This window comes from Danio aesculapii, chromosome 4 (assembly GCF_903798145.1).
Source record: "Danio aesculapii chromosome 4, fDanAes4.1, whole genome shotgun sequence".
NCBI lineage: Eukaryota > Metazoa > Chordata > Actinopteri > Cypriniformes > Danionidae > Danio > Danio aesculapii.
This window is the reverse complement of record NC_079438.1, coordinates 24,260,028-24,271,334: the sequence shown is the minus strand read 5'-3', so window position 1 is coordinate 24,271,334 and position 11,307 is coordinate 24,260,028.

Here is an 11,307-nt window from a genome sequence, read left to right as displayed (position 1 = left end):
GTCAACCTTTGCTGGTGTTCTGGAAGAATGAGTTTATTTAAGTGCTGAAGAAAGTGTTTTGGTAGCTGTAGTCCATTTTGAATGTGAAAGGAACTGCTTTGTCAAGCTGAAAGTCGGTTAGGGCAGTGTTTCCCAACCCTGTTCCTGAAGGCACACCAACAGTACACATTTTCAATCTCTTTCTATTCAAATACACCTGAATCAAATCATCAGAACATTAGAAGAGACTTGAAAACCTGAAATGAATGGTTCAGATAAGGGAGACATCCAAAAGATGTACTGTTTGGTGTGCCTTCAGGAACAGGGTTGGGAAACACTGGGTCAGGGGAACTGTGGGAAGAGTTCAGCAAAAGTGACCTAAGTATTGAGAAATGTGTCCTAGCGTCTGGATAAAACTGTAAGCGTCCTCCAGGATCCTGATGTGTTCAGATCAGCTCATTCTTGTCTACAGATTTATATTCTTCATTGTTTCTCTGTTGTTTGAGCACAAATAATAAAAGTCAATGTCAAATCCACTGCTGATGTTAGAATGTGATGATGAAGATGGAAATGTCTGAATCCTGTCTGAATCTCTGTCAAATATTGAATCAACTGTAGAGAAATCCAGCAGGTCAATGACTAAAGGAGAAATGAAGTGTGACGTTTGTTTCTGCTCTTCTGATCTTCGTATTATTCATTATTTGACTTGAACTGAACAATAAAAACACATTTATTCCAGTATTTATTGATCTGTTAATGTTAGTTGATGAGAATAAAGTTGTTCTCTGTTAGTTCTTGTTGACTCTCAGTGCATTAACTGATGTTCACGAGCACAACTGTGGATTAATTATGCTTCAGTAAATGTCTGATGACTGATTTATTCATTAGGAGTCAATTACTATGATTAATAAATGATGTTCAAGATTGGTTAAAGTAGAGTTAAATCTCCATCACATGTTGGGGTTTCTCCATCACTAACACACGTCTTCTCCGTCTCCTCCTGTCTTCCTCACACACAGATTGATTTATCTCAAGTGTTTATTTCTTTTCATTTTGATGATTATGGCTTACAGCTAATGAAGCTCTACAATTCAGAATCTCAGAGAAGTAGATTATTCTTAATGGCTGATTTTAACACAGAAATGTTGGACTGTTGAACATTATAAACATGTAAAGCACTCATTACTTGGTCTGGGCTGTTTCTGCATGATTTACTCCGGCAATGTGACGTGGCATGAGGTGATCAGTCTGTGGCTCTGGTTGCTCAAACAAAAGGCCTTCAGCTCTTCTTTTGACATTTACATTACACTGGACTGAACCAAAATTTTCCTCTTTACAATACCTCACAGATCCTCTGAGTTTTAGGTCAGGTGAGTGTGGTCTGGCCAATCCAGTACAGGGATATCATGGTTCTTAACGCAGTTATTAGCACATTTGGTAGTGTGGGCAGATGTCGAGTCCTGCTGGACAGTCAAATCTGCATCTCCATGAAGCTGTCAGCAGAGGGAGCCATGAAGTCAATAATATCTGACTGCAGACTAGCATATGCACCTGAGACACACTGTCTCAGACACAATGCACTCGATGGAGCTGGTGACGTCAATGTTAGGGGTATGGATGCTCCCTAAACCACCACTGACTGTGGAAACTGAACACTGGACCACAAGAAACTTTAATTCTGTCCTTACTTTCAACTCCCAGACCTTGATTTCCAAAGAAATGCCAAATTTGACTTTTATTTGAAGAGGACTTTGGCCCATTGAGAACAGTCCAGTCCTTTTTGTCTTTAGCCCAGGTAAGACACCTCTAACACTGTCTCATGTTTTCCTCTATTGTAAGTAACACCTGGCAGATCTAGTGTTAAGCTCAGAGTGCATACTATTAATAATTCACCTATGGACACTGAAGGGTTGTTCTCAATACCTTATATTGTACTAGCTGGAGCTTCCTAAAATGGCATTAGCATATATTATCTGACAGTAGTCAAGCTCTGAGGAACAACAGAGTATCCTATATTATTATTATCCTATATTATTAATGACAATTTTGTCAGGATTCTGCCACTGCAGTCCTGTTAATTCTTGTTTTGGTGGCGCTGTCCAGACACTAGTCATGTCATGTGTTATATGTTGTGCTCGGGTCGAGTACCTCTTTCTTGTCATTGTCTGTCCTTGTCATTGTATGAGTGCCATCCTGGTTATGCTCTGACCATGCACAATTCCGCTTGATGTGGGCGCGCGAGGTCCAGACGTGGTCTGGATGCACGCTCTTGTCCCGGTGTCTGTGTTTGTTTTGTCTGCAGCGTGATGTTCATTCTCAGCATCTCAGTCTAGTTGGTTTCGGATGGAAGGGAACATTTACATCGCATGTGTGAGTGCACGGTAAGTATCTTTATTTATCGTGTGCTCGTGACTTGCGTTCTGTTGTGTTTGTGTTGTGTAGCACATGGTTTTAGTGCCTTGTTTCGAGTGAGCACGCGGTCTCTCTCATTGGCTGCGTGTTCTAGTCCTGTTTGTATGTGAGCACATGGCTTGTGTTGTGTTTTTGTACCATGTGTTCTTTTGTCTAGCGTCTTCTCCCACCCACCTTGTTATCCTGCTTGTAATTATCATTTTCACCTGTCCACCTGTATGTTCATTGGTTTGTCTTCCCTATTTATTCTCCAAGTGTGCTCTGTCTTTTGCTGGTCTGTTGTTGATTGTCTGATTTCATTTGCTGTTGTTTGATGTCTTGTCTACAACAATCGTTTGATGTAATCAAATCCCTGTGTGTCATGCCAAGAACCTAGTCTAGTTGAGTGTATATTTAATGCCATGTTTTTTCCCCAAAAGGAGGTGTAAGTTGTCTTGTTTTGCTTTTTTCCTAAATAAATACTTAATTTCCTGCACTTGGGTCCTCGCCTCATCACCTCCAAGCCCAACCCTGACAGAACGGACCAGCCAGAATGAGGACTCAGCGAAGTGAATGTGGCTCCTTCTCCAGCAACGTTTCCCAGTTTCTGCATCTGCAGTCACTGCAGCAATGCGGCTTGGATTTAGAGGAGTTTGCTGAGAAATTCCATAGGGCAGCTGAGGGGCTGAATTTCAATGACCGGTTGCTGATGACCCACCTAAAAGGAGAGGATCCCGCGCATCCCTCAAGGGCTGACCTGCACTCTTAAGCGGAGGTCAAAATGGAAGGCCTCTGCTGCAGTGTCGGCTCCAGCTCCAGAGCGCCTACCGGTGTTAGCTCCAGCCCCAGAGGCCCGCCAGTGACTGCCGGCCCCAGCCCGGCTCTCAGCCCTGCCGGCCCCAGCCCGGCTCCCAGCCCTGCTGGCTCCAGCCCAGCTCCTAGCCCTGCCAGCCCCAGCCCGGCTCTTTGCCCTGCTGGCCCCACCCGGACACCTTGCCCTGCCTGCTCCAGCTCGACTCCTTGCCCTGCCGGCTTCAGCCCGACCCCTTGCCCTGCCGGCTTCCCACAAGCTTCCAGCCCAGGTGGTTCCCGAAGTCTTCCAGTTCAGCCGGCCTCCCACAAGTCTCCAGTCCAGCTGGCACCCTACAGGCCTTCAGTCTTGCTGACTCCCCATAGACCTCCAGTCTGGCCTGCTGTCCTTGGGCCGCCTGCTTTTCTGTCCCAGGCCCATCCCCCTGGGTCATCCCTCCTGCACCGCCCTATATATAACTTAAAAACAGCAACTTCAGTTTGTTATCTTTGTTTTATTATGATCAACATAAAGCAGGAGCCTGAGGAGAGTGTGTTCAAAATAGTACAAGCACAACATCAATATTAATCATAACACACCTTAAACTTATTTGAAGATTCTAAAGAAGAAAAATCACACAAACACACAATGCCTCAGTGATTGACAGAACTGTTTCACAGATCACAAAACTATATCAGGGTGTCTCATGCAGCACTTTAGGTGGAGTTGAATAGTTTATTTGATCTGATACCTGGCGTCTTTTAGTTTTCACCAGCGCATCAATGTCAGGCGTCACATCCTGAGTTGCAGCCAACTTCAGGAAGTGCTCTGTATCATCCACCATAAATGAAAGGTCCTGCTTCCATTCCAAAATGAAACTCTAACACTGGTTTGCCCTTTCCTTCCATGAACTGTTCAATTTCTTCTCGCAAACCAAAGAAACGCCTTAGCACAGCACCTCGGCTTAACTATCTTATGCTGCAACACAAGCTTGCGGCAATTCGTAACTTTTTGATTTAGTGGATAATTCGTATAAATTCGTAAAATTTAGTATGATTTGCTTATCAACCAATGACGATTGGGTTTAGGGGTGGAGTTGGGTGACATGCCTGATTTTTAAAATCGGACATTTTCATACATCTCAACTCGTATGAATTAGTCACTAAACTGACAAAACATAAAATAGTTATGTTTCCTTGTGAGAAGACCTACGTGTTGTAGATCAGGGTATAGATGTGGTCTTTCTCTTTGAGAAGGCTATCAAACTGACGCTGATTCAGGATCAGATGAAATGAACAGTTTGCGATTGCTATTGCGGCATCAATTGGAACAGCAGTTTCTTTTATTAAAAAATTGCAGCTCATTTTTATACTTTACAGAATCATCTCGCCGGCCGGATTAAACCCATTTGTGGGCCTGATCCCTCCGGTGGGCCGTACGTTTGACACCCCAGCACTAAACTCAACATTGGCATTAATGAAGGTAAAGAAAATGATTAATGTGGTCACTGTAGAGTCAGGGAAATGGTAGAACGTTATATTTCAAGAGTTCCCACTTAGATGAGCTGGCAAGCCAGGAGGTCGAAAGGCCCTGGGCTCCATGCCCTGCCTGTCCCAGGCGGCTGGCTGCGTGGTGGGGTCGGTGGTTGCCATTCTCACCCCAATGGGGCCTGCCATCTGCAGCTGTGTGGGGCTCTGGTGGGGGGCTTTGTCTGCCACTGTCTGGGTGGAAGCATGTCCATCTTTGTGGTTTGGTGGTAGGGAACATGTGCCCTGGGGTTGCTGCTGCTGGCCAGGGTACTGGGTTTCCTGGCCTTCCTCTGCCTTGATGGGATATGTGTAGAGGTTTTGAGTTATGACAGTCCTGTGTTTCATTTTATTTCTTATAGGTGTTATGTAATGATTAATCATCATTTAGTATTAGTGTTCCCATAAGTTCAGGTTAATTATAATGTGTTGATGCCCATCATTTCAACCTGTATGTCCTGGCGAGTGATGCTAGGGGGTGATTAGTGAGCAATACATGAGCCGCAGGAGGTTTCACGCATTCATGAAGTAGTCACACTGCCAGCACTGAAACACTGTTCACAGTATCTTCTCATTGTCTGTGTTTGTTTGTATTACAGATTGTGCAGTGTGACAACAATAAAAACACTGCCACTAGAAATCTCTGCCTCTTCTGTGTGTGCATACTGTTACGCTTGCACTATCACACATAACTGAACACGCTTCACCCCTCATATTCTGCATGGCGACACTATCACTGCATTCCCTGGTAAACATGTAAAGGCAAGGCAATGCTTATTTGTATAGCACAATTTATGTTACAAAACAATTCAATTTTATGTTACAAAACATTTCAAATTCATGCTTTACATAAAACATTAAAAGCATTAAAGTGCAGAAAAAGCATTAAAAAGTAAAAGAATAAAAAGCATAATTTCTGTGTGTAAACCGTGTACATTGATGGCTACTGTTATTTAGCTTTTTGTGCGTGTTATACATATATGTATTGTGGACATGCATGAGTGTACAAACTTTTTGTGCCATGTTTTTGTTCAATGTATCATGAGTGTATTTTGCACTATATTTTTGGGAGTTTTTTTTCAGAGATTTTTTAAAATAGATCTTTTAGTTTTCCTGTATGTTGTGACATTGTTTTATAAAGATAATTTTTGTTGTTTAATTTAATATATTTCTTGCAGTTCAAAGCTTGAAGTGTCTTGTATTTATCTTCCTTTTGAATTTTTCTTAGATTGTTTTCTTAAACCATTTGGCATGGTTGGGCTTAAATAGCCCTTGCATGAATTGACTAGTTAGGACCAACATAAGCTCTTACAGAGCCCACTTTAAGCCCATAAGGGCATTCACGGTTGAATCCTGGTGTAAGCCCACTTTAAACCCCTTTAGGCAAGTGGGGCCCAAATGGATCTGACATGAATTACCCAGTTAAAACCCTTTACAGGTCTCCCTAAAAGCCCATCTGGGCAATCACAGCTGGCCCGAAGTGGATCCCGAGTGCAAGCCCACTTTAAACCCCTTCAGACTGGTGGGACCTAAATAGGTCTGACATGTATTGCCTGGTTAAGACCCACATAAGACCCTTACAGATCCCACTTAAAACCCATCTGGGCATCCATGGCTGGCTCTTATGTGGATCCTAGGTGCAAACCCACTTTAAACCTTCCATGAATTTGGTATGTAGGACCCATGCAGTACATTTACAAGTCCCACTTTTAGTACGTCTGGGCTTCCACGGCTGGCCCGAATGTGGATCCAAGGTGCAAGCCCATAATGGGGCCTACATTTGCCGCCCATTAAGCCCTCATCTGGGCCCCACGTCATTGCTGGCTGGGGAAGGGCGAGCGGTTTCGCTTTCTTCCTTGTGCTCGCTGCACGTCTATATATGAAATAACAAACTTCTTGAGCTGATGATAATAACGTGCGATTGATTATTGACGTGCTTTTGAAACCCGATCCTGTCAGACACTCACAAACGCGAGAGTGAAGCATGAAAAAACAAAGGAGAAGCACGTTAATAAAAGGAGCACAGTATTTTTTTCAGCAAACGTGAACAAACTGCCATGTTTAACTGTAATCTTCACCTTTTGGACTAATATGAACTGGGAATGAGGGAATTACTGTCTAACAGAGGTTACATGTGCTGCTGAAGATTACAGACACAGATGGTTTACAGTGACTGTAGGCTATATTTAGTGTTGTTTTTTAACTTAAATAAGGACTAAATGTCTGCTGTGTGTAGTTCTTCTGTGGTTGGTAACATATCGGAGACTGTAAGGGGCTGTATGTGTTTATATATGTTCCTTTATTTATTTATTTAATATAATTACATACGTTACACACAATAAACACAATACGATAAACACGCAGATCACTCATAAACACGCAGATCACTGATAAACACGCAGATCACTGATAAACACACAGATCACTGATAAACACACTGATCACTCATAAACACACAGATCACTGATAAACACACAGATCACTGATAAACACACAGATCACTGATAAACACACTGATCACTGATAAACACACAGATCACTCATAAACACACAGATCACTCATAAACACACAGATCACTGATAAACACACAGATCACTGATAAACACACAGATCACTGATAAACACACTGATCACTCATAAACACACAGATCACTGATAAACACACAGATCACTCATAAACACACAGATCACTGATAAACACACTGATCACTCATAAACACACAGATCACCGATAAACACACAGATCACTGATAAACACACAGATCACCGATAAACACACAGATCACTGATAAACACGCAGATCACTGATAAACACACAGATCACTCATAAACACACAGATCACCGATAAACACACAGATCACTCATAAACACACAGATCACTGATAAACACACAGATCACTCATAAACACACAGATCACTGATAAACACACAGATCACTCATAAACACACAGATCACTCATAAACATACAGATCACTGATAAACACACAGATCACTCATAAACACACAGATCACTCATAAACACACAGATCACTCAAACACACAGATCACCGATAAACACACAGATCACCGATAAACACACAGATCACCGATAAACACACAGATCACCGATAAACACACAGATCACTGATAAACACGCAGATCACTGATAAACACACAGATCACTCATAAACACACAGATCACCGATAAACACACAGATCACTCATAAACACACAGATCACTGATAAACACACAGATCACTCATAAACACACAGATCACTGATAAACACACAGATCACTCATAAACACACAGATCACTGATAAACACACAGATCACTCATAAACACACAGATCACTCATAAACACACAGATCACTCAAACACACAGATCACTGATAAACACACAGATCACTGATAAACACACAGATCACTCATAAACACACAGATCACTGATAAACACACAGATCACTGATAAACACACTGATCACTGATAAACACACAGATCACTCATAAACACACAGATCACTCATAAACACACAGATCACTGATAAACACACAGATCACTGATAAACACACAGATCACTGATAAACACACTGATCACTCATAAACACACAGATCACTGATAAACACACAGATCACTCATAAACACACAGATCACTGATAAACACACTGATCACTCATAAACACACAGATCACCGATAAACACACAGATCACTGATAAACACACAGATCACCGATAAACACACAGATCACTGATAAACACGCAGATCACTGATAAACACACAGATCACTCATAAACACACAGATCACTGATAAACACACAGATCACTCATAAACACACAGATCACTGATAAACACACAGATCACTCATAAACACACAGATCACTGATAAACACACAGATCACTCATAAACACACAGATCACTCATAAACATACAGATCACTGATAAACACACAGATCACTCATAAACACACAGATCACTCATAAACACACAGATCACTCAAACACACAGATCACCGATAAACACACAGATCACCGATAAACACACAGATCACCGATAAACACACAGATCACCGATAAACACACAGATCACTGATAAACACGCAGATCACTGATAAACACACAGATCACTCATAAACACACAGATCACTGATAAACACACAGATCACTGATAAACACACAGATCACTGATAAACACACTGATCACTCATAAACACACAGATCACTGATAAACACACAGATCACTCATAAACACACAGATCACTGATAAACACACTGATCACTCATAAACACACAGATCACCGATAAACACACAGATCACTGATAAACACACAGATCACTGATAAACACACAGATCACTGATAAACACACAGATCACTCATAAACACACAGATCACTGATAAACACACAGATCACTCATAAACACACAGATCACTGATAAACACACAGATCACTCATAAACACACAGATCACTCATAAACACACAGATCACTCAAACACACAGATCACTGATAAACACACAGATCACTGATAAACACACAGATCACTCAAACACACAGATCACTGATAAACACACAGATCACTCATAAACACACAGATCACTGATAAACACACAGATCACTGATAAACACACTGATCACTGATAAACACACAGATCACTCATAAACACACAGATCACTCATAAACACACAGATCACTGATAAACACACAGATCACTGATAAACACACAGATCACTGATAAACACACTGATCACTCATAAACACACAGATCACTGATAAACACACAGATCACTCATAAACACACAGATCACTGATAAACACACTGATCACTCATAAACACACAGATCACCGATAAACACACAGATCACTGATAAACACACAGATCACCGATAAACACACAGATCACTGATAAACACGCAGATCACTGATAAACACACAGATCACTCATAAACACACAGATCACTGATAAACACACAGATCACTCATAAACACACAGATCACTGATAAACACACAGATCACTCATAAACACACAGATCACTGATAAACACACAGATCACTCATAAACACACAGATCACTCATAAACACACAGATCACTGATAAACACACAGATCACTCATAAACACACAGATCACTCATAAACACACAGATCACTCAAACACACAGATCACCGATAAACACACAGATCACCGATAAACACACAGATCACCGATAAACACACAGATCACCGATAAACACACAGATCACTGATAAACACGCAGATCACTGATAAACACACAGATCACTCATAAACACACAGATCACCGATAAACACACAGATCACTCATAAACACACAGATCACTGATAAACACACAGATCACTCATAAACACACAGATCACTGATAAACACACAGATCACTCATAAACACACAGATCACTGATAAACACACAGATCACTCATAAACACACAGATCACTCATAAACACACAGATCACTCAAACACACAGATCACTGATAAACACACAGATCACTGATAAACACACAGATCACTCAAACACACAGATCACTGATAACACACAGATCACTGATAAACACACAGATCACTCATAAACACACAGATCACTGATAAACACACAGATCACTCATAAACACACAGATCACTGATAAACACACAGATCACTCATAAACACACAGATCACTGATAAACACACAGATCACTGATAAACACACAGATCACTCATAAACACACAGATCACTCAAACACACAGATCACTGATAAACACACAGATCACTCAAACACACAGATCACTCAAACACACAGATCACTCATATACTCATATTTCAGTATATGAGAAGCTTTCTGTGATTCTCTTTCATCAAAATAACTTCAGCTAAGCAGTAAAGTCTCAGAAACACAAAGAGATGATCGACGCATAATCAGACGATACTCATAGATGATTTAAAGCACAGAAAGAGCAAACTCTCACCTTAAATAATGCCTGCAGATTTTCTGTTCCTCTGTTCCTGATTTTTTTACACTGCTTTATACATGCACCTTTCAACATGTAACATATTTTTCCTATCCATTTCTCACCTTAAGGTGATGCTCATGTGACTATTTATCTTTGAAGATGGACCTTATACAGCTACTTTAGAATATAAATATATAAATAAAAGATTGTTTTGTCATACAATAGTGAAATTCAAATATGGAAAAGTGCAGACAAATTCTTACACTGCTTGTTAGTTGAGGCAGAAGGTTTATTCTAGTCAGCCTCCTTTCAATTAGCTACATGACAGAAATCATATAATGTGTTTAATGACTTTAGACAGAGTTCTTCTAGCTCCAGAAGGATTACAATTTCGATAAGCCTTATTAGTTAATACACAATTGTATTGTGGCCTTAAAGGTGGAGGTCCACTACAATATCATATTTTAAACTTTAGTTGATGTGTAATGTAGCTGTGTGAACATAAACAACATCTCTGAATGTAAAAAGCTCAAAGTTCAACGCAAAGGGAGACCTTGGTTTTACAGAGATAGCTTAGCAAAGCCTACAATGAACAAATTTTGGGGACAAAAAAATACCTCCGGGCCTTGTGAGATCACAAACGTTCTTTTACTGCGCACACACACTGCGCAGCTAAGGGCAGTGACCAAA